The following is a 21,343-nucleotide window of genomic DNA, read 5'->3' on the forward strand; positions in this document are numbered from 1 at the left end:
GTTTAAAATATGGAACGCTTCACGAATTTGCGTGTCATCTTTGTGCAGGGGCCATGCTAATCTTCTCTGTATCGTTCCAATTTTAGTATATGTGCTGCCGAAGCGAGCACACTTTATTGATGAACTGACAATGTTTATAAACTCTCTAAATCTACAGTCTCTAGACATAGGGTGGCCTGGCAGAGATGCTCAGATGGCCAGTAAGCATTCAAATCTGAACCAATGGGCAAAAATGTCTGAAGAGTAGCAATCTATTATTCTTCACTGCATTTGTGGTCCAAGACTTCACACACCGTAAGTATGTAGATTATGTCAGGGTTGCAAAGGCTCATGGTTTGGGCTACAGACAAGGAGCATTGTGACATCACGCTGCCTGTGGAACAGTGATATTAAAGGTGAAACAGCTGCACAGTAGGTTAGGTGAAGTGCTCTGAGAGTGGAAAGGCAGCATGTCTGGGTCCCCGGACAAGGTGAGCCTACGACAAGGTTTCTGAATTTTAACCTGTATTGTAATATTAAACCCCTTTTTGTTGTATCCGCCTAATTACTAAGGAGTTCACAAGCTCAGCCCCACAAAGACCGGGAACTGATTATGTTAATGCAGACTATTTAAGAAACTGAGCCTGATCTAAAAGATTTCCTTGGATCTAGGACCATTTCGCCTAGATTTTAGGTCCTTCCTTCTCCTAAAGTCCTTTGTACAACTTAGGAAACCCTCACAGAACAGACTTTCAGGAGGTCAGATGGGTTTCCTTGTGCCTTCACACACACACACACACACACACACACACACACACACACTTTCTAGCCCTCTTAAGGACAAAAGGATGGGTATGTCTACATAGGGCCAGTGGCGCAATGGATAACGCGTCTGACCACGGATCAGAAGATTGTAGGTTCGACTCCTATCTGGCTCGGAAGAGTTGTAGGTCCCTGTTTCATTATATTCCTGTGGAATTCTTATTTACCTCAGACTTGTTGTAGGTTCAATATTCTCCAGGAGGACTCATCCAGCAGATGTTCCACGGTAGAGCTGCAGTAATAGGACCACGGCTAGTTAAACGTTTCCCATTTGCTGCTGGACTCTATGTGATGGCCGTCACGTGGTGTGCTGCTTTTGTATTTCAACATGGGTCCCTGATTCTCTTAACTACAAAAAAAGCTTGTTGACAAAAGTGTGTGTGCAAGGGTCTGTGGACGCAGGCAGGTGTGTGCAATTGAATGCTTACCCATTTACATGTGTGAGAGGGACAAACCAGCTCCTTGTGGGCTGCAGGCTTACAACTGGTAGCCCCAGTAGCCAGGCAGAAGCACAGCTAAGGAGAGAGAGGAAGTTGGTCCATTATTAAAGCAGAACCATAAACATCTTGCCCTGCTACCTTTTTCCCCTCTCGGCCACGATCGGCCAAGACCTCTCTATTAGGGTGGAGGGTGAACATTTCTTGGACCTCAGAAACTGAGGGATGTAGACCCAATATGTCTTCCAAGCACCTAGAGACCTGGTGCCCAATCTGGCATGGTGTTTTTCAGCTTAACCGACCAATCTGGTTGCAAGGCAGATTTTAACAGTACTGCTGAAAGGGACTCCCAGACATCCCTGAGGCCATCATTTGCATAGGCCCTGCCCTTCTCTTTGTCCTGCTTCCCACAAAGCAACTCATCACTGGTAGCAGTATAGATTTAGGGGTGGTGAAGAATAATGACAGGGAGGCTGAAAAAGAGAAAGAAAAGTCCCAGAAGTCCTGCAGGCTTCCTTGCTAAATGCAGCTGGACATAGAGCGCACCTTTTTTACTGCAAGGCAAATACATTAAAAATGTTGAGGGGAGACTAATTGAAAAATACATATTACATGACACAGGACTGGAACCTGCTTTATTATTTTAATTAGTCTTGAAAACAAAAAAGATTTCTCTCCTAAAAACTGTTTAAAATATGGAACGCTTCACAAATTTGCGTGTCATCTTTGCGCAGGGGCCATGCTAATCTTCACTGTATCGTTCCAATTTTAGTATATGTGCTGCCGAAGCGAGCACACTTTATTGATGAACTGACAATGTTTATAAACTCTCTAAATCTACACTCTCTAGACATAGGGTGGCCTGGCAGAGATGCTCAGATGGCCAGTAAGCATTCAAATCTGAACCAATGGGCAAAAATGTCTGAAGAGTAGCAATCTATTATTCTTCTCTGCATTTGTGGTCCAAGACTTCACACACCGTAAGTATGTAGATTATGTCAGGGTTGCAAAGGCTCATGGTTTGGGCTACAGACAAGGAGCATTGTGACATCACGCTGCCTGTGGAACAGTGATATTAAAGGTGAAACAGCTGCACAGTAGGTTAGGTGAAGTGCTCTGAGAGTGGAAAGGCAGCATGCCTGGGTCCCCGGACAAGGTGAGCCTACGACAAGGTGTCTGAATTTTAACCTGTATTGTAATATTAAACCCCTTTTTGTTGTATCCGCCTAATTACTAAGGAGTTCACAAGCTCAGCCCCACAAAGACCGGGAACTGATTATGTTAATGCAGACTATTTAAGAAACTGAGCCTGATCTAAAAGATTTCCTTGGATCTAGGACCATTTCGCCTAGATTTTAGGTCCTTCCTTCTCCTAAAGTCCTTTGTACAACTTAGGAAACCCTCACAGAACAGACTTTCAGGAGGTCAGATGGGTTTCCTTGTGCCTTCACACACACACACACTTTCTAGCCCTCTTAAGGACAAAAGGATGGGTATGTCTACATAGGGCCAGTGGCGCAATGGATAACGCATCTGACCACGGATCAGAAGATTGTAGGTTCGACTCCTATCTGGCTCGGAAGAGTTGTAGGTCCCTGTTTCATTATATTCCTGTGGAACTCTTATTTACCTCAGACTTGTTGTAGGTTCAATATTATCCAGGAGGACTCATCCAGCAGATGTTCCACGGTAGAGCTGCAGTAAGTTCAAGTTCAAGTTCAGGCATTTATAAAGCGCACTACTCACCCAGAGGGTCTCAAGGCGCTAGAGGGAGGGGTTCACTGTTTATCGAATAGCCAAGTTTTCAGTTCTTTTCTGAAGGAGATGTGATTCTGAGTAAGGCGGAGGTGGGTGGGGAGTGAGTTCCAGGTCTTGGCAGCCAGGAAGGACAAGGATCTGCCACCCATGGTGGTTTTTCGGATGCGCGGGACTGCGGCGAGGGCTTGATTGGATGATCTTAGTTGGCGGGTAGGATAGTAAAAGGACAGTCGGGTGTTGAGGCATTTGGGTCCTAGATTATAAAGGGCCTTGTGTGCGTGGGTAAGAAGGCGGAAAGTAATTCTTTTGTTGACGGGAAGCCAGTGGAGGTTTTTTAAGTGACCGGTGATGTGCTCTTGGCGCGGGATGTCTAATATGAGTCTCACTGATGCGTTTTGGATGCGCTGGAGCTTTTTCTGCAATTTTGTTGTAATCCCGGCGTAGAGAGTGTTGCCATAGTCCAGTCGACTCGTGACCAGTGCATGGGTGACAGTCTTTCTTGTTTCGAGGGGGATCCAGCGGAAGATCTTTTTGAGAATGCGAAGGACGTTGAAGCAGGAGGACGATACGGCGTTGACTTGTCTGGACATTGAGAGAGAGGAGTCTAGAATGAAGCCAAGGTTACGTGCATGGTCCGTGGGTGTGGGCGCTGATCCCAAAGTGGAAGGCCACCAGGAGTCGTCCCAAGCTGAGGGGGAGGACCCAAGGATGAGCACCTCCGTTTTGTCTGAGTTGAGTTTTAAGCGGCTCTGTTTCATCCATTCGGCTACTTCTTTCATACCTTCGTGAAGGTTGTTTTTGGCGGTGTTGGGGTCTTTGGTGAGGGAAAGGATTAGCTGGGTGTCGTCGGCGTAGGAGATGATGTTGAGGTTGTGTTGACGTGCGATGGAGGCGAGGGGACTCATGTAGACGTTGAAGAGGGTGGGACTGAGTGAGGAGCCTTGAGGTACGCCGCAGATGACTTCGGTGGGCTCTGAGTAGAAAGGGGGGAGTCGGACTCTCTGTGTTCTCCCGGCTAGGAACGAGATGATCCAGTAATAGGACCACGGCTAGTTAAACGTTTCCCATTTGCTGCTGGACTCTATGTGATGGCCGTCACATGGTGTGCTGCTTTTGTATTTCAACATGGGTCCCTGATTCTCTTAACTACAAAAAAAGCTTGTTGACAAAAGTGTGTGTGCAAGGGTCTGTGGACGCAGGCAGGTGTGTGCAATTGAATGCTTACCCATTTACATGTGTGAGAGGGACAAACCAGCTCCTTGTGGGCTGCAGGCTTACAACTGGTAGCCCCAGTAGCCAGGCAGAAGCACAGCTAAGGAGAGAGAGGAAGTTGGTCCATTATTAAAGCAGAACCATGAGCATCTTGCCCTGCTACCTTTTTCCCCTCTCGGCCACGATCGGCCACGATCGGCCAAGACCTCTCTATTAGGGTGGAGGGTGAACATTTCTTGGAGCTCAGAAACTGAGGGATGTAGACCCAATATGTCTTCCAAGCGCCTAGAGACCTGTGCCCAATCTGGCATGGTGTTTTTCAGCTTACCCGACCAATCTGGTTGCAAGGCAGATTTTAACAGTACTGCTGAAAGGGACTCCCAGACATCCCTGAGGCCATCATTTGCATAGGCCCTGCCCTTCTCTTCGCCTGCTTCCCACAAAGCAACTCATCACTGGTAGCAGTATAGATTTAGGGGTGGTGAAGAATAATGACAGGGAGGCTGAAAAAGAGAAAGAAAAGTCCCAGAAGTCCTGCAGGCTTCCTTGCTAAATGCAGCTGGACATAGAGCGCACCTTTTTTACTGCAAGGCAAATACATTAAAAATGTTGAGGAGAGACTAATTGAAAAATACATATTACATGACACAGGACTGGAACCTGCTTTATTATTTTAATTAGTCTTGAAAACAAAAAAGATTTCTCTCCTAAAAACTGTTTAAAATATGGAACGCTTCACGAATTTGCGTGTCATCCTTGCGCAGGGGCCATGCTAATCTTCTCTGTATCGTTCCAATTTTAGTATATGTGCTGCCGAAGCGAGCACACTTTATTGATGAACTGACAATGTTTATAAACTCTCTAAATCTACAGTCTCTAGACATAGGGTGGCCTGGCAGAGATGCTCAGATGGCCAGTAAGCATTCAAATCTGAACCAATGGGCAAAAATGTCTGAAGAGTAGCAATCTATTATTCTTCACTGCATTTGTGGTCCAAGACTTCACACACCGTAAGTATGTAGATTATGTCAGGGTTGCAAAGGCTCATGGTTTGGGCTACAGACAAGGAGCATTGTGACATCACGCTGCCTGTGGAACAGTGATATTAAAGGTGAAACAGCTGCACAGTAGGTTAGGTGAAGTGCTCTGAGAGTGGAAAGGCAGCATGCCTGGGTCCCCGGACAAGGTGAGCCTACGACAAGGTGTCTGAATTTTAACCTGTATTGTAATATTAAACCCCTTTTTGTTGTATCCGCCTAATTACTAAGGAGTTCACAAGCTCAGCCCCACACAGACCGGGAAATGATTATGTTAATGCAGACTATTTAAGAAACTGAGCCTGATCTAAAAGATTTCCTTGGATCTAGGACCATTTCGCCTAGATTTTAGGTCCTTCCTTCTCCTAAAGTCATTTGTACAACTTAGATAACCCTCACAGAACAGACTTTCAGGAGGTCAGATGGGTTTCCTTGTGCCTTCACACACACACACACACACACACACTTTCTAGCCCTCTTAAGGACAAAAGGATGGGTATGTCTACATAGGGCCAGTGGCGCAATGGATAACGCGTCTGACCACGGATCATGAGATTGTAGGTTCGACTCCTATCTGGCTCGTAAGAGTTGTAGGTCCCTGTTTCATTATATTCCTGTGGAATTCTTATTTACCTCAGACTTGTTGTAGGTTCAATATTCTCCAGGAGGACTCATCCAGCAGATGTTCCACGGTAGAGCTGCAGTAATAGGACCACGGCTAGTTAAACGTTTCCCATTTGCTGCTGGACTCAATGTGATGGCCGTCACGTGGTGTGCTGCTTTTGTATTTCAACATGGGTCCCTGATTCTCCTAACTACAAAAAAAGCTTGTTGACAAAAGTGTGTGTGCAAGGGTCTGTGGACGCAGGCAGGTGTGTGCAATTGAATGCTTACCCATTTACATGTGTGAGAGGGACAAACCAGCTCCTTGTGGGCTGCAGGCTTACAACTGGTAGCCCCAGTAGCCAGGCAGAAGCACAGCTAAGGAGAGAGAGGAAGTTGGTCCATTATTAAAGCAGAACCATAAACATCTTGCCCTGCTACCTTTTTCCCCTCTCGGCCACGATCGGCCAAGACCTCTCTATTAGGGTGGAGGGTGAACATTTCTTGGACCTCAGAAACTGAGGGATGTAGACCCAATATGTCTTCCAAGCGCCTAGAGACCTGGTGCCCAATCTGGCATGGTGTTTTTCAGCTTAACCGACCAATCTGGTTGCAAGGCAGATTTTAACAGTACTGCTGAAAGGGACTCCCAGACATCCCTGAGGCCATCATTTGCATAGGCCCTGCCCTTCTCTTTGTCCTGCTTCCCACAAAGCAACTCATCACTGGTAGCAGTAAAGATTTAGGGGTGGTGAAGAATAATGACAGGGAGGCTGAAAAAGAGAAAGAAAAGTCCCAGAAGTCCTGCAGGCTTCCTTGCTAAATGCAGCTGGACATAGAGCACACCTTTTTTACTGCAAGGCAAATACATTAAAAATGTTGAGGAGAGACTAATTGAAAAATACATATTACATGACACAGGACTGGAACCTGCTTTATCATTTTAATTAGTCTTGAAAACAAAAAAGATTTCTCTCCTAAAAACTGTTTAAAATATGGAACGCTTCACGAATTTGCGTGTCATCCTTGCGCAGGGGCCATGCTAATCTTCTCTGTATCGTTCCAATTATAGTATATGTGCTGCCGAAGCGAGCACACTTTATTGATGAACTGACAATGTTTATAAACTCTCTAAATCTACAGTCTCTAGACATAGGGTGGCCTGGCAGAGATGCTCAGATGGCCAGTAAGCATTCAAATCTGAACCAATGGGCAAAAATGTCTGAAGAGTAGCAATCTATTATTCTTCACTGCATTTGTGGTCCAAGACTTCACACACCGTAAGTATGTACATTATGTCAGGGTTGCAAAGGCTCATGGTTTGGGCTACAGACAAGGAGCATTGTGACATCACGCTGCCTGTGGAACAGTGATATTAAAGGTGAAACAGCTGCACAGTAGGTTAGGTGAAGTGCTCTGAGAGTGGAAATGCAGCATGCCTGGGTCCCCGGACAAGGTGAGCCTACGACAAGGTGTCTGAATTTTAACCTGTATTGTAATATTAAACCCCTTTTTGTTGTATCCGCCTAATTACTAAGGAGTTCACAAGCTCAGCCCGACACAGACCGGGAACTGATTATGTTAATGCAGACTATTTAAGAAACTGAGCCTGATCTAAAAGATTTCCTTGGATCTAGGACCATTTCGCCTAGATTTTAGGTCCTTCCTTCTCCTAAAGTCCTTTGTACAACTTAGGAAACCCTCACAGAACAGACTTTCAGGAGGTCAGATGGGTTTCCTTGTGCCTTCACACACTCACACACACACACACTTTCTAGCCCTCTTAAGGACAAAAGGATGGGTATGTCTACATAGGGCCAGTGGCGCAATGGATAACGCATCTGACCACGGATCAGAAGATTGTAGGTTTGACTCCTATCTGGCTCGGAAGAGTTGTAGGTCCCTGTTTCATTATATTCCTGTGGAATAGTTATTTACCTCAGACTTGTTGTAGGTTCAATATTCTCCAGGAGGACTCATCCAGCAGATGTTCCACGGTAGAGCTGCAGTAATAGGACCACGGCTAGTTAAACATTTCCCATTTGCTGCTGGACTCTATGTGATACCCGTCACGTGGTGTGCTGCTTTTGTATTTCAACATGGGTCCCTGATTCTCTAAACTACAAAAAAAGCTTGTTGACAAAAGTGTGTGTGCAAGGGTCTGTGGACGCAGGCAGGTGTGTGCAATTGAATGCTTACCCATTTACATGTGTGAGAGGGACAAACCAGATCCTTGTGGGCTGCAGGCTTACAACTGGTAGCCCCAGTAACCAGGCAGAAGCACAGCTAAGGAGAGAGAGGAAGTTGGTCCATTATTAAAGCAGAACCATGAGCATCTTGCCCTGCTACCTTTTTCCCCTCTCAGCCACGATCGGCCACAATCGGCCACGATCTCTCTATTAGGGTGGAGCGTGAACATTTCTTGGACCTCAGAAACTGAGGGATGTAGACCCAATATGTCTTCCAAGCGCCTAGAGACCTGGTGCCCAATCTGGTATGGTGTTTTTCAGCTTACCCGACCAATCTGGTTGCAAGGCAGATTTTAACAGTACTGCTGAAAGGGACTCCCAGACATCCCTGAGGCCATCATTTGCATAGGCCCTGCCCTTCTCTTTGTCCTGCTTCCCACAAAGCAACTCATCACTGGTAGCAGTATAGATTTAGGGGTGGTGAAGAATAATGACAGGGAGGCTGAAAAAGAGAAAGAAAAGTCCCAGAAGTCCTGCAGGCTTCCTTGCTAAATGCAGCTGGATATAGAGCGCACCTTTTTTACTGCAAGGCAAATACATTAAAAATGTTGAGGGGAGACTAATTGAAAAATACATATTACATGACACAGGACTGGAACCTGCTTTATTATTTTAATTAGTCTTGAAAACAAAAAAGATTTCTCTCCTAAAAACTGTTTAAAATATGGAACGCTTCACGAATTTGCGTGTCATCTTTGTGCAGGGGCCATGCTAATCTTCTCTGTATCGTTCCAATTTTAGTATATGTGCTGCCGAAGCGAGCACACTTTATTGATGAACTGACAATGTTTATAAACTCTCTAAATCTACAGTCTCTAGACATAGGGTGGCCTGGCAGAGATGCTCAGATGGCCAGTAAGCATTCAAATCTGAACCAATGGGCAAAAATGTCTGAAGAGTAGCAATCTATTATTCTTCTCTGCATTTGTGGTCCAAGACTTCACACACCGTAAGTATGTAGATTATGTCAGGGTTGCAAAGGCTCATGGTTTGGGCTACAGACAAGGAGCATTGTGACATCACGCTGCCTGTGGAACAGTGATATTAAAGGTGAAACAGCTGCACAGTAGGTTAGGTGAAGTGCTCTGAGAGTGGAAAGGCAGCATGTCTGGGTCCCCGGACAAGGTGAGCCTACGACAAGGTTTCTGAATTTTAACCTGTATTGTAATATTAAACCCCTTTTTGTTGTATCCGCCTAATTACTAAGGAGTTCACAAGCTCAGCCCCACAAAGACCGGGAACTGATTATGTTAATGCAGACTATTTAAGAAACTGAGCCTGATCTAAAAGATTTCCTTGGATCTAGGACCATTTCGCCTAGATTTTAGGTCCTTCCTTCTCCTAAAGTCCTTTGTACAACTTAGGAAACCCTCACAGAACAGACTTTCAGGAGGTCAGATGGGTTTCCTTGTGCCTTCACACACACACACACACACACACACACACTTTCTAGCCCTCTTAAGGACAAAAGGATGGGTATGTCTACATAGGGCCAGTGGCGCAATGGATAACGCGTCTGACCACGGATCAGAAGATTGTAGGTTCGATTCCTATCTGGCTCGGAAGAGTTGTAGGTCCCTGTTTCATTATATTCCTGTGGAATTCTTATTTACCTCAGACTTGTTGTAGGTTCAATATTCTCCAGGAGGACTCATCCAGCAGATGTTCCACGGTAGAGCTGCAGTAATAGGACCACGGCTAGTTAAACGTTTCCCGTTTGCTGCTGGACTCTATGTGATGGCCGTCACGTGGTGTGCTGCTTTTGTATTTCAACATGGGTCCCTGATTCTCTTAACTACAAAAAAAGCTTGTTGACAAAAGTGTGTGTGCAAGGGTCTGTGGACGCAGGCAGGTGTGTGCAATTGAATGCTTACCCATTTACATGTGTGAGAGGGACAAACCAGCTCCTTGTGGGCTGCAGGCTTACAACTGGTAGCCCCAGTAGCCAGGCAGAAGCACAGCTAAGGAGAGAGAGGAAGTTGGTCCATTATTAAAGCAGAACCATGAGCATCTTGCTCTGCTACCTGTTTCCCCTCTCGGCCACGATCGGCCAAGACCTCTCTATTAGGGTGGAGGGTGAACATTTCTTGGACCTCAGAAACTGAGGGATGTAGACCCAATATGTCTTCCAAGCGCCTAGAGACCTGGTGCCCAATCTGGCATGGTGTTTTTCAGCTTAACCGACCAATCTGGTTGCAAGGCAGATTTTAACAGTACTGCTGAAAGGGACTCCCAGACATCCCTGAGGCCATCATTTGCATAGGCCCTGCCCTTCTCTTTGTCCTGCTTCCCACAAAGCAACTCATCACTGGTAGCAGTATAGATTTAGGGGTGGTGAAGAATAATGACAGGGAGGCTGAAAAAGAGAAAGAAAAGTCCCAGAAGTCCTGCAGGCTTCCTTGCTAAATGCAGCTGGACATAGAGCGCACCTTTTTTACTGCAAGGCAAATACATTAAAAATGTTGAGGAGAGACTAATTGAAAAATACATATTACATGACACAGGACTGGAACCTGCTTTATCATTTTAGTCTTGAAAACAAAAAAGATTTCTCTCCTAAAAACTGTTTAAAATATGGAACGCTTCACGAATTTGCGTGTCATCCTTGCGCAGGGGCCATGCTAATCTTCTCTGTATCGTTCCAATTATAGTATATGTGCTGCCGAAGCGAGCACACTTTATTGATGAACTGACAATGTTTATAAACTCTCTAAATCTACAGTCTCTAGACATAGGGTGGCCTGGCAGAGATGCTCAGATGGCCAGTAAGCATTCAAATCTGAACCAATGGGCAAAAATGTCTGAAGAGTAGCAATCTATTATTCTTCACTGCATTTGTGGTCCAAGACTTCACACACCGTAAGTATGTACATTATGTCAGGGTTGCAAAGGCTCATGGTTTGGGCTACAGACAAGGAGCATTGTGACATCACGCTGCCTGTGGAACAGTGATATTAAAGGTGAAACAGCTGCACAGTAGGTTAGGTGAAGTGCTCTGAGAGTGGAAATGCAGCATGCCTGGGTCCCCGGACAAGGTGAGCCTACGACAAGGTGTCTGAATTTTAACCTGTATTGTAATATTAAACCCCTTTTTGTTGTATCCGCCTAATTACTAAGGAGTTCACAAGCTCAGCCCGACACAGACCGGGAACTGATTATGTTAATGCAGACTATTTAAGAAACTGAGCCTGATCTAAAAGATTTCCTTGGATCTAGGACCATTTCGCCTAGATTTTAGGTCCTTCCTTCTCCTAAAGTCCTTTGTACAACTTAGGAAACCCTCACAGAACAGACTTTCAGGAGGTCAGATGGGTTTCCTTGTGCCTTCACACACTCACACACACACACACTTTCTAGCCCTCTTAAGGACAAAAGGATGGGTATGTCTACATAGGGCCAGTGGCGCAATGGATAACGCATCTGACCACGGATCAGAAGATTGTAGGTTTGACTCCTATCTGGCTCGGAAGAGTTGTAGGTCCCTGTTTCATTATATTCCTGTGGAATAGTTATTTACCTCAGACTTGTTGTAGGTTCAATATTCTCCAGGAGGACTCATCCAGCAGATGTTCCACGGTAGAGCTGCAGTAATAGGACCACGGCTAGTTAAACATTTCCCATTTGCTGCTGGACTCTATGTGATACCCGTCACGTGGTGTGCTGCTTTTGTATTTCAACATGGGTCCCTGATTCTCTAAACTACAAAAAAAGCTTGTTGACAAAAGTGTGTGTGCAAGGGTCTGTGGACGCAGGCAGGTGTGTGCAATTGAATGCTTACCCATTTACATGTGTGAGAGGGACAAACCAGATCCTTGTGGGCTGCAGGCTTACAACTGGTAGCCCCAGTAACCAGGCAGAAGCACAGCTAAGGAGAGAGAGGAAGTTGGTCCATTATTAAAGCAGAACCATGAGCATCTTGCCCTGCTACCTTTTTCCCCTCTCAGCCACGATCGGCCAAGACCTCTCTATTAGGGTGGAGCGTGAACATTTCTTGGACCTCAGAAACTGAGGGATGTAGACCCAATATGTCTTCCAAGCGCCTAGAGACCTGGTGCCCAATCTGGTATGGTGTTTTTCAGCTTACCCGACCAATCTGGTTGCAAGGCAGATTTTAACAGTACTGCTGAAAGGGACTCCCAGACATCCCTGAGGCCATCATTTGCATAGGCCCTGCCCTTCTCTTTGTCCTGCTTCCCACAAAGCAACTCATCACTGGTAGCAGTATAGATTTAGGGGTGGTGAAGAATAATGACAGGGAGGCTGAAAAAGAGAAAGAAAAGTCCCAGAAGTCCTGCAGGCTTCCTTGCTAAATGCAGCTGGATATAGAGCGCACCTTTTTTACTGCAAGGCAAATACATTAAAAATGTTGAGGGGAGACTAATTGAAAAATACATATTACATGACACAGGACTGGAACCTGCTTTATTATTTTAATTAGTCTTGAAAACAAAAAAGATTTCTCTCCTAAAAACTGTTTAAAATATGGAACGCTTCACGAATTTGCGTGTCATCTTTGTGCAGGGGCCATGCTAATCTTCTCTGTATCGTTCCAATTTTAGTATATGTGCTGCCGAAGCGAGCACACTTTATTGATGAACTGACAATGTTTATAAACTCTCTAAATCTACAGTCTCTAGACATAGGGTGGCCTGGCAGAGATGCTCAGATGGCCAGTAAGCATTCAAATCTGAACCAATGGGCAAAAATGTCTGAAGAGTAGCAATCTATTATTCTTCTCTGCATTTGTGGTCCAAGACTTCACACACCGTAAGTATGTAGATTATGTCAGGGTTGCAAAGGCTCATGGTTTGGGCTACAGACAAGGAGCATTGTGACATCACGCTGCCTGTGGAACAGTGATATTAAAGGTGAAACAGCTGCACAGTAGGTTAGGTGAAGTGCTCTGAGAGTGGAAAGGCAGCATGTCTGGGTCCCCGGACAAGGTGAGCCTACGACAAGGTGAGCCTACGACAAGGTTTCTGAATTTTAACCTGTATTGTAATATTAAACCCCTTTTTGTTGTATCCGCCTAATTACTAAGGAGTTCACAAGCTCAGCCCCACAAAGACCGGGAACTGATTATGTTAATGCAGACTATTTAAGAAACTGAGCCTGATCTAAAAGATTTCCTTGGATCTAGGACCATTTCGCCTAGATTTTAGGTCCTTCCTTCTCCTAAAGTCCTTTGTACAACTTAGGAAACCCTCACAGAACAGACTTTCAGGAGGTCAGATGGGTTTCCTTGTGCCTTCACACACACACACACACACACACACACACTTTCTAGCCCTCTTAAGGACAAAAGGATGGGTATGTCTACATAGGGCCAGTGGTGCAATGGATAACGCGTCTGACCACGGATCAGAAGATTGTAGGTTCGACTCCTATCTGGCTCGGAAGAGTTGTAGGTCCCTGTTTCATTATATTCCTGTGGAATTCTTATTTACCTCAGACTTGTTGTAGGTTCAATATTCTCCAGGAGGACTCATCCAGCAGATGTTCCACGGTAGAGCTGCAGTAATAGGACCACGGCTAGTTAAACGTTTCCCATTTGCTGGTGGACTCTATGTGATGGCCGTCACGTGGTGTGCTGCTTTTGTATTTCAACATGGGTCCCTGATTCTCTTAACTACAAAAAAAGCTTGTTGACAAAAGTGTGTGTGCAAGGGTCTGTGGACGCAGGCAGGTGTGTGCAATTGAATGCTTACCCATTTACATGTGTGAGAGGGACAAACCAGCTCCTTGTGGGCTGCAGGCTTACAACTGGTAGCCCCAGTAGCCAGGCAGAAGCACAGCTAAGGAGAGAGAGGAAGTTGGTCCATTATTAAAGCAGAACCATGAGCATCTTGCCCTGCTACCTGTTTCCCCTCTCGGCCACGATCGGCCAAGACCTCTCTATTAGGGTGGAGGGTGAACATTTCTTGGACCTCAGAAACTGAGGGATGTAGACCCAATATGTCTTCCAAGCGCCTAGAGACCTGGTGCCCAATCTGGCATGGTGTTTTTCAGCTTAACCGACCAATCTGGTTGCAAGGCAGATTTTAACAGTATTGCTGAAAGGGACTCCCAGACATCCCTGAGGCCATCATTTGCATAGGCCCTGCCCTTCTCTTTGTCCTGCTTCCCACAAAGCAACTCATCACTGGTAGCAGTATAGATTTAGGGGTGGTGAAGAATAATGACAGGGAGGCTGAAAAAGAGAAAGAAAAGTCCCAGAAGTCCTGCAGGCTTCCTTGCTAAATGCAGCTGGACATAGAGCGCACCTTTTTTACTGCAAGGCAAATACATTAAAAATGTTGAGGAGAGACTAATTGAAAAATACATATTACATGACACAGGACTGGAACCTGCTTTATCATTTTAATTAGTCTTGAAAACAAAAAAGATTTCTCTCCTAAAAACTGTTTAAAATATGGAACGCTTCACAAATTTGCGTGTCATCCTTGCGCAGGGGCCATGCTAATCTTCTCTGTATCGTTCCAATTTTAGTATATGTGCTGCCGAAGCGAGCACACTTTATTGATGAACTGACAATGTTTATAAACTCTCTAAATCTACAGTCTCTAGACATAGGGTGGCCTGGCAGAGATGCTCAGATGGCCAGTAAGCATTCAAATCTGAACCAATGGGCAAAAATGTCTGAAGAGTAGCAATCTATTATTCTTCACTGCATTTGTGGTCCAAGGCTTCACACACCGTAAGTATGTACATTATGTCAGGGTTGCAAAGGCTCATGGTTTGGGCTACAGACAAGGAGCATTGTGACATCACGCTGCCTGTGGAACAGTGATATTAAAGGTGAAACAGCTGCACAGTAGGTTAGGTGAAGTGCTCTGAGAGTGGAAAGGCAGCATGCCTGGGTCCCCGGACAAGGTGAGCCTACGACAAGGTGTCTGAATTTTAACCTGTATTGTAATATTAAACCCCTTTTTGTTGTATCCGCCTAATTACTAAGGAGTTCACAAGCTCAGCCCCACACAGACCGGGAACTGATTATGTTAATGCAGACTATTTAAGAAACTGAGCCTGATCTAAAAGATTTCCTTGGATCTAGGACCATTTCGCCTAGATTTTAGGTCCTTCCTTCTCCTAAAGTCCTTTGTACAACTTAGGAAACCCTCACAGAACAGACTTTCAGGAGGTCAGATGGGTTTCCTTGTGCCTTCACACACTCACACACACACACACTTTCTAGCCCTCTTAAGGACAAAAGGATGGGTATGTCTACATAGGGCCAGTGGCGCAATGGATAACGCGTCTGACCACGGATCAGAAGATTGCAGGTTTGACTCCTATCTGGCTCGGAAGAGTTGTAGGTCCCTGTTTCATTATATTCCTGTGGAATTCTTATTTACCTCAGACTTGTTGTAGGTTCAATATTCTCCAGGAGGACTCATCCAGCAGATGTTCCACGGTAGAGCTGCAGTAATAGGACCACGGCTAGTTAAACGTTTCCCATTTGCTGCTGGACTCTATGTGATACCCGTCACGTGGTGTGCTGCTTTTGTATTTCAACATGGGTCCCTGATTCTCTTAACTACAAAAAAAGCTTGTTGACAAAAGTGTGTGTGCAAGGGTCTGTGGACGCAGGCAGTTGTGTGCAATTGAATGCTTACCCATTTACATGTGTGAGAGGGACAAACCAGCTCCTTGTGGGCTGCAGGCTTACAACTGGTAGCCCCAGTAGCCAGGCAGAAGCACAGCTAAGGAGAGAGAGGAAGTTGGTCCATTATTAAAGCAGAACCATAAACATCTTGCCCTGCTACCTTTTTCCCCTCTCGGCCACGATCGGCCAAGACCTCTCTATTAGGGTGGAGGGTGAACATTTCTTGGACCTCAGAAACTGAGGGATGTAGACCCAATATGTCTTCCAAGCACCTAGAGACCTGGTGCCCAATCTGGCATGGTGTTTTTCAGCTTAACCGACCAATCTGGTTGCAAGGCAGATTTTAACAGTACTGCTGAAAGGGACTCCCAGACATCCCTGAGGCCATCATTTGCATAGGCCCTGCCCTTCTCTTTGTCCTGCTTCCCACAAAGCAACTCATCACTGGTAGCAGTATAGATTTAGGGGTGGTGAAGAATAATGACAGGGAGGCTGAAAAAGAGAAAGAAAAGTCCCAGAAGTCCTGCAGGCTTCCTTGCTAAATGCAGCTGGACATAGAGCGCACCTTTTTTACTGCAAGGCAAATACATTAAAAATGTTGAGGGGAGACTAATTGAAAAATACATATTACATGAAACAGGACTGGAACCTGCTTTATTATTTTAATTAGTCTTGAAAACAAAAAAGATTTCTCTCCTAAAAACTGTTTAAAATATGGAACGCTTCACAAATTTGCGTGTCATCTTTGCTCAGGGGCCATGCTAATCTTCACTGTATCGTTCCAATTTTAGTATATGTGCTGCCGAAGCGAGCACACTTTATTGATGAACTGACAATGTTTATAAACTCTCTAAATCTACACTCTCTAGACATAGGGTGGCCTGGCAGAGATGCTCAGATGGCCAATAAGCATTCAAATCTGAACCAATGGGCAAAAATGTCTGAAGAGTAGCAATCTATTATTCTTCTCTGCATTTGTGGTCCAAGACTTCACACACCGTAAGTATGTAGATTATGTCAGGGTTGCAAAGGCTCATGGTTTGGGCTACAGACAAGGAGCATTGTGACATCACGCTGCCTGTGGAACAGTGATATTAAAGGTGAAACAGCTGCACAGTAGGTTAGGTGAAGTGCTCTAAGAGTGGAAAGGCAGCATGCCTGGGTCCCCGGACAAGGTGAGCCTACGACAAGGTTTCTGAATTTTAACCTGTATTGTAATATTAAACCCCTTTTTGTTGTATCCGCCTAATTACTAAGGAGTTCACAAGCTCAGCCCCACAAAGACCGGGAACTTATTATGTTAATGCAGACTATTTAAGAAACTGAGCCTGATCTAAAAGATTTCCTTGGATCTAGGACCATTTCGCCTAGATTTTAGGTCCTTCCTTCTCCTAAAGTCCTTTGTACAACTTAGGAAACCCTCACAGAACAGACTTTCAGGAGGTCAGATGGGTTTCCTTGTGCCTTCACACACTCACACACACACACACTTTCTAGCCCTCTTAAGGACAAAAGGATGGGTATGTCTACATAGGGCCAGTGGCGCAATGGATAACGCGTCTGACCACGGATCAGAAGATTGTAGGTTCGACTCCTATCTGGCTCGGAAGAGTTGTAGGTCCCTGTTTCATTATATTCCTGTGGAATTCTTATTTACCTCAGACTTGTTGTAGGTTCAATATTCTCCAGGAGGACTCATCCAGCAGATGTTCCACGGTAGAGCTGCAGTAATAGGACCACGGCTAGTTAAACGTTTCCTATTTGCTGCTGGACTCTATGTGATGGCCGTCACGTGGTGTGCTGCTTTTGTATTTCAACATGGGTCCCTGATTCTCTTAACTACAAAAAAAGCTTGTTGACAAAAGTGTGTGTGCAATTGAATGCTTACCCATTTACATGTGTGAGAGGGACAAACCAGCTCCTTGTGGGCTGCAGGCTTACAACTGGTAGCCCCAGTAGCCAGGCAGAAGCACAGCTAAGGAGAGAGAGGAAGTTGGTCCATTATTAAAGCAGAACCATGAGCATCTTGCCCTGCTACCTTTTTCCCCTCTCAGCCTCTCTCGGCCACGATCGGCCAAGACCTCTCTATTAGGGTGGAGGGTGAACATTTCTTGGACCTCAGAAACTGAGGGATGTAGACCCAATATGTCTTCCAAGCGCCTAGAGACCTGGTGCCCAATCTGGCATGGTGTTTTTCAGCTTACCCGACCAATCTGGTTGCAAGGCAGATTTTAACAGTACTGCTGAAAGGGACTCCCAGACATCCCTGAGGCCATCATTTGCATAGGCCATGCCCTTCTCTTTGTCCTGCTTCCCACAAAGCAACTCATCACTGGTAGCAGTATAGATTTAGGGGTGGTGAAGAATAATGACAGGGAGGCTGAAAAAGAGAAAGAAAAGTCCCAGAAGTCCTGCAGGCTTCCCTGCTAAATGCAGCTGGACATAGAGCGCACCTTTTTTACTGCAAGGCAAATACATTAAAAATGTTGAGGGGAGACTAATTGAAAAATACATATTACATGACACAGGACTGGAACCTGCTTTATTATTTTAATTAGTCTTGAAAACAAAAACGATTTCTCTCCTAAAAACTGTTTAAAATATGGAACGCTTCACGAATTTGCGTGTCATCCTTGCGCAGGGGCCATGCTAATCTTCTCTGTATCGTTCCAATTTTAGTATATGTGCTGCCGAAGCGAGCACACTTTATTGATGAACTGACAATGTTTATAAACTCTCTAAATCTACAGTCTCTAGACATAGGGTGGCCTGGCAGAGATGGTCAGATGGCCAGTAAGCATTCAAATCTGAACCAATGGGCAAAAATGTCTGAAGAGTAGCAATCTATTATTCTTCACTGCATTTGTGGTCCAAGACTTCACACACCGTAAGTATGTACATTATGTCAGGGTTGCAAAGGCTCATGGTTTGAGCTACAGACAAGGAGCATTGTGACATCACGCTGCCTGTGGAACAGTGATATTAAAGGTGAAACAGCTGCACAGTAGGTTAGGTGAAGTGCTCTGAGAGTGTAAAGGCAGCATGCCTGGGTCCCCGGACAAGGTGAGCCTACAAAAAGGTGTCTGAATTTTAACCTGTATTGTAATATTAAACCCCTTTTTGTTGTATCCGCCTAATTATTAAGGAGTTCACAAGCTCAGCCCCACACAGACCGGGAACTGATTATGTTAATGCAGACTATTTAAGAAACTGAGCCTGATCTAAAAGATTTCCTTGGATCTAGGACCATTTCGCCTAGATTTTAGGTCCTTCCTTCTCCTAAAGTCCTTTGTACAACTTAGGAAACCCTCACAGAACAGACTTTCAGGAGGTCAGATGGGTTTCCTTGTGCCTTCACACACACACACACACACACACACACTTTCTAGCCCTCTTAAGGACAAAAGGATGGGTATGTCTACATAGGGCCAGTGGCGCAATGGATAACGCGTCTGACCACGGATCAGAAGATTGTAGGTTCGACTCCTATCTGGCTCGGAAGAGTTGTAGGTCCCTGTTTCATTATATTCCTGTGGAATTCTTATTTACCTCAGACTTTTTGTAGGTTCAATATTCTCCAGGAGGACTCATCCAGCAGATGTTCCACGGTAGAGCTGCAGTAATAGGACCACGGCTAGTTAAACGTTTCCCATTTGCTGCTGGACTCTATGTGATGGCCGTCACGTGGTGTGCTGCTTTTGTATTTCAACATGGGTCCCTGATTCTCTTAACTACAAAAAAAGCTTGTTGACAAAAGTGTGTGTGCAAGGGTCTGTGGACGCAGGCAGGTGTGTGCAATTGAATGCTTACCCATTTACATGTGTGAGAGGGACAAACCAGCTCCTTGTGGGCTGCAGGCTTACAACTGCTAGCCCCAGTAGCCAGGCAGAAGCACAGCTAAGGAGAGAGAGGAAGTTGGTCCATTATTAAAGCAGAACCATGAGCATCTTGCCCTGCTACCTTTTTCCCCTCTCGGCCACGATCGGCCACGACCTCTCTATTAGGGTGGAGGGAGAACATTTCTTGGACCTCAGAAACTGAGGGATGTAGACCCAATATGTCTTCCAAGCGCCTAGAGACCTGGTGCCCAATCTGGCATGGTGTTTTTCAGCTTAACCGACCAATCTGGTTGAAAGGCAGATTTTAACAGTACTGCTGAAAGGGACTCCCAGACATCCCTGAGGCCATCATTTGCATAGGCCCTGCCCTTCTCTTTGCCCTGCTTCCCACAAAGCAACTCATCACTGGTAGCAGTATAGATTTAGGGGTGGTGAAGAATAATGACAGGTAGGCTGAAAAAGAGAAAGAAAAGTCCCAGAAGTCCTGCAGGCTTCCTTGCTAAATGCAGCTGGACATAGAGCGCACCTTTTTTACTGCAAGGCAAATACATTAAAAATGTTGAGGGGTGACTAATTGAAAAATACATATTACATGACACAGGACTGGAACCTGCTTTATTATTTTAATTAGTCCTGAAAACAAAAAAGATTTCTCTCCTAAAAACTGTTTAAAATATGGAACGCTTCACGAATTTGCGTGTCATCCTTGCGCAGGGCCCATGGTAATCTTCTCTGTATCGTTCCAATTTTAGTATATGTGCTGCCAAAGCGAGCACACTTTATTGATGAACTGACAATGTTTATAAACTCTCTAAATCTACAGTCTCTAGACATAGGGTGGCCTGGCAGAGATGCTCAGATGGCCAGTAAGCATTCAAATCTGAACCAATGGGCAAAAATGTCTGAAGAGTAGCAATCTATTATTCTTCACTGCATTTGTGGTCCAAGACTTCACACACCGTAAGTATGTAGATTATGTCAGGGTTGCAAAGGCTCATGGTTTGGGCTACAGACAAGGAGCATTGTGACATCACGCTGCCTGTGGAACAGTGATATTAAAGGTGAAACAGCTGCACAGTAGGTTAGGTGAAGTGCTCTGAGAGTGGAAAGGCAGCATGCCTGGGTCCCCGGACAAGGTGAGCCTACGACAAGGTGTCTGAATTTTAACCTGTATCGTAATATTAAACCCCTTTTTGTTGTATCCGCCTAATTACTAAGGAGTTCACAAGCTCAGCCCCACACAGACCGGGAACTGATTATGTTAATGCAGACTATTTAAGAAACTGAGCCTGATCTAAAAGATTTCCTTGGATCTAGGACCATTTCGCCTAGATTTTAGGTCCTTCCTTCTCCTAAAGTCCTTTGTACAACTTAGGAAACCCTCACAGAACAGACTTTCAGGAGGTCAGATGGGTTTCCTTGTGCCTTCACACACACACACACTTTCTAGCCCTCTTAAGGTTAAAAGGATGGGTATGTCTACATAGGGCCAGTGGCGCAATGGATAACGTGTCTGACCACGGATCAGAAGATTGTAGGTTCGACTCCTATCTGGCTCGGAAGAGTTGTAGGTCACTGTTTCATTATATTCCTGTGGAATTCTTATTTACCTCAGACTTGTTGTAGGTTCAATATTCTCCAGGAGGACTCATCCAGCAGATGTTCCACGGTAGAGCTGCAGTAATAGGACCACGGCTAGTTAAACGTTTCCCATTTGCTGCTGGACTCTATGTGATGGCCGTCACGTGGTGTGCTGCTTTTGTATTTCAACATGGGTCCCTGATTCTCTTAACTACAAAAA

The 21,343-nt window shown here is 45.2% G+C and overlaps 17 non-coding genes across 17 annotated transcripts; 6 read left to right on the plus strand and 11 right to left on the minus strand.

Annotated features, from left to right (window-relative positions):
• Nucleotides 1-3: 3 nt before the first annotated feature.
• On the minus strand, nt 4-110 carry LOC144765234 (U6 spliceosomal RNA). Its single transcript, XR_013597239.1, has one exon. It is a non-coding gene; the product is annotated as a U6 spliceosomal RNA (small nuclear RNA).
• Nucleotides 111-844: 734 nt separating this feature from the next.
• On the plus strand, nt 845-917 carry TRNAR-ACG (transfer RNA arginine (anticodon ACG)). Its single transcript has one exon. It is a non-coding gene; the product is annotated as a tRNA-Arg (tRNA).
• A 1,010-nt stretch (nt 918-1,927) lies between these two features.
• Nucleotides 1,928-2,034, minus strand: LOC144765330 (U6 spliceosomal RNA). Its single transcript, XR_013597331.1, has one exon. It is a non-coding gene; the product is annotated as a U6 spliceosomal RNA (small nuclear RNA).
• A 710-nt stretch (nt 2,035-2,744) lies between these two features.
• On the plus strand, nt 2,745-2,817 carry TRNAR-ACG (transfer RNA arginine (anticodon ACG)). Its single transcript has one exon. It is a non-coding gene; the product is annotated as a tRNA-Arg (tRNA).
• A 2,110-nt stretch (nt 2,818-4,927) lies between these two features.
• LOC144764958 (U6 spliceosomal RNA) lies at nt 4,928-5,034 on the minus strand. The gene has a single exon (XR_013596980.1). It is a non-coding gene; the product is annotated as a U6 spliceosomal RNA (small nuclear RNA).
• A 1,803-nt stretch (nt 5,035-6,837) lies between these two features.
• Nucleotides 6,838-6,944, minus strand: LOC144765181 (U6 spliceosomal RNA). Its single transcript, XR_013597190.1, has one exon. It is a non-coding gene; the product is annotated as a U6 spliceosomal RNA (small nuclear RNA).
• Nucleotides 6,945-8,755: 1,811 nt separating this feature from the next.
• LOC144765235 (U6 spliceosomal RNA) lies at nt 8,756-8,862 on the minus strand. The gene has a single exon (XR_013597240.1). It is a non-coding gene; the product is annotated as a U6 spliceosomal RNA (small nuclear RNA).
• Nucleotides 8,863-9,586: 724 nt separating this feature from the next.
• Nucleotides 9,587-9,659, plus strand: TRNAR-ACG (transfer RNA arginine (anticodon ACG)). The gene has a single exon. It is a non-coding gene; the product is annotated as a tRNA-Arg (tRNA).
• Nucleotides 9,660-10,665: 1,006 nt separating this feature from the next.
• Nucleotides 10,666-10,772, minus strand: LOC144765182 (U6 spliceosomal RNA). The gene has a single exon (XR_013597191.1). It is a non-coding gene; the product is annotated as a U6 spliceosomal RNA (small nuclear RNA).
• A 1,801-nt stretch (nt 10,773-12,573) lies between these two features.
• On the minus strand, nt 12,574-12,680 carry LOC144765236 (U6 spliceosomal RNA). Its single transcript, XR_013597241.1, has one exon. It is a non-coding gene; the product is annotated as a U6 spliceosomal RNA (small nuclear RNA).
• Nucleotides 12,681-14,503: 1,823 nt separating this feature from the next.
• On the minus strand, nt 14,504-14,610 carry LOC144765001 (U6 spliceosomal RNA). Its single transcript, XR_013597019.1, has one exon. It is a non-coding gene; the product is annotated as a U6 spliceosomal RNA (small nuclear RNA).
• Nucleotides 14,611-16,411: 1,801 nt separating this feature from the next.
• LOC144765371 (U6 spliceosomal RNA) lies at nt 16,412-16,518 on the minus strand. Its single transcript, XR_013597371.1, has one exon. It is a non-coding gene; the product is annotated as a U6 spliceosomal RNA (small nuclear RNA).
• A 718-nt stretch (nt 16,519-17,236) lies between these two features.
• On the plus strand, nt 17,237-17,309 carry TRNAR-ACG (transfer RNA arginine (anticodon ACG)). Its single transcript has one exon. It is a non-coding gene; the product is annotated as a tRNA-Arg (tRNA).
• A 990-nt stretch (nt 17,310-18,299) lies between these two features.
• LOC144764959 (U6 spliceosomal RNA) lies at nt 18,300-18,406 on the minus strand. Its single transcript, XR_013596981.1, has one exon. It is a non-coding gene; the product is annotated as a U6 spliceosomal RNA (small nuclear RNA).
• A 722-nt stretch (nt 18,407-19,128) lies between these two features.
• TRNAR-ACG (transfer RNA arginine (anticodon ACG)) lies at nt 19,129-19,201 on the plus strand. Its single transcript has one exon. It is a non-coding gene; the product is annotated as a tRNA-Arg (tRNA).
• A 1,010-nt stretch (nt 19,202-20,211) lies between these two features.
• Nucleotides 20,212-20,318, minus strand: LOC144765365 (U6 spliceosomal RNA). The gene has a single exon (XR_013597365.1). It is a non-coding gene; the product is annotated as a U6 spliceosomal RNA (small nuclear RNA).
• Nucleotides 20,319-21,028: 710 nt separating this feature from the next.
• On the plus strand, nt 21,029-21,101 carry TRNAR-ACG (transfer RNA arginine (anticodon ACG)). Its single transcript has one exon. It is a non-coding gene; the product is annotated as a tRNA-Arg (tRNA).
• The last annotated feature ends 242 nt before the right edge of the window (nt 21,102-21,343 follow it).

Source organism: Lissotriton helveticus, chromosome 6, assembly GCF_964261635.1.
Source record: "Lissotriton helveticus chromosome 6, aLisHel1.1, whole genome shotgun sequence".
Taxonomy (NCBI): domain Eukaryota; kingdom Metazoa; phylum Chordata; class Amphibia; order Caudata; family Salamandridae; genus Lissotriton; species Lissotriton helveticus.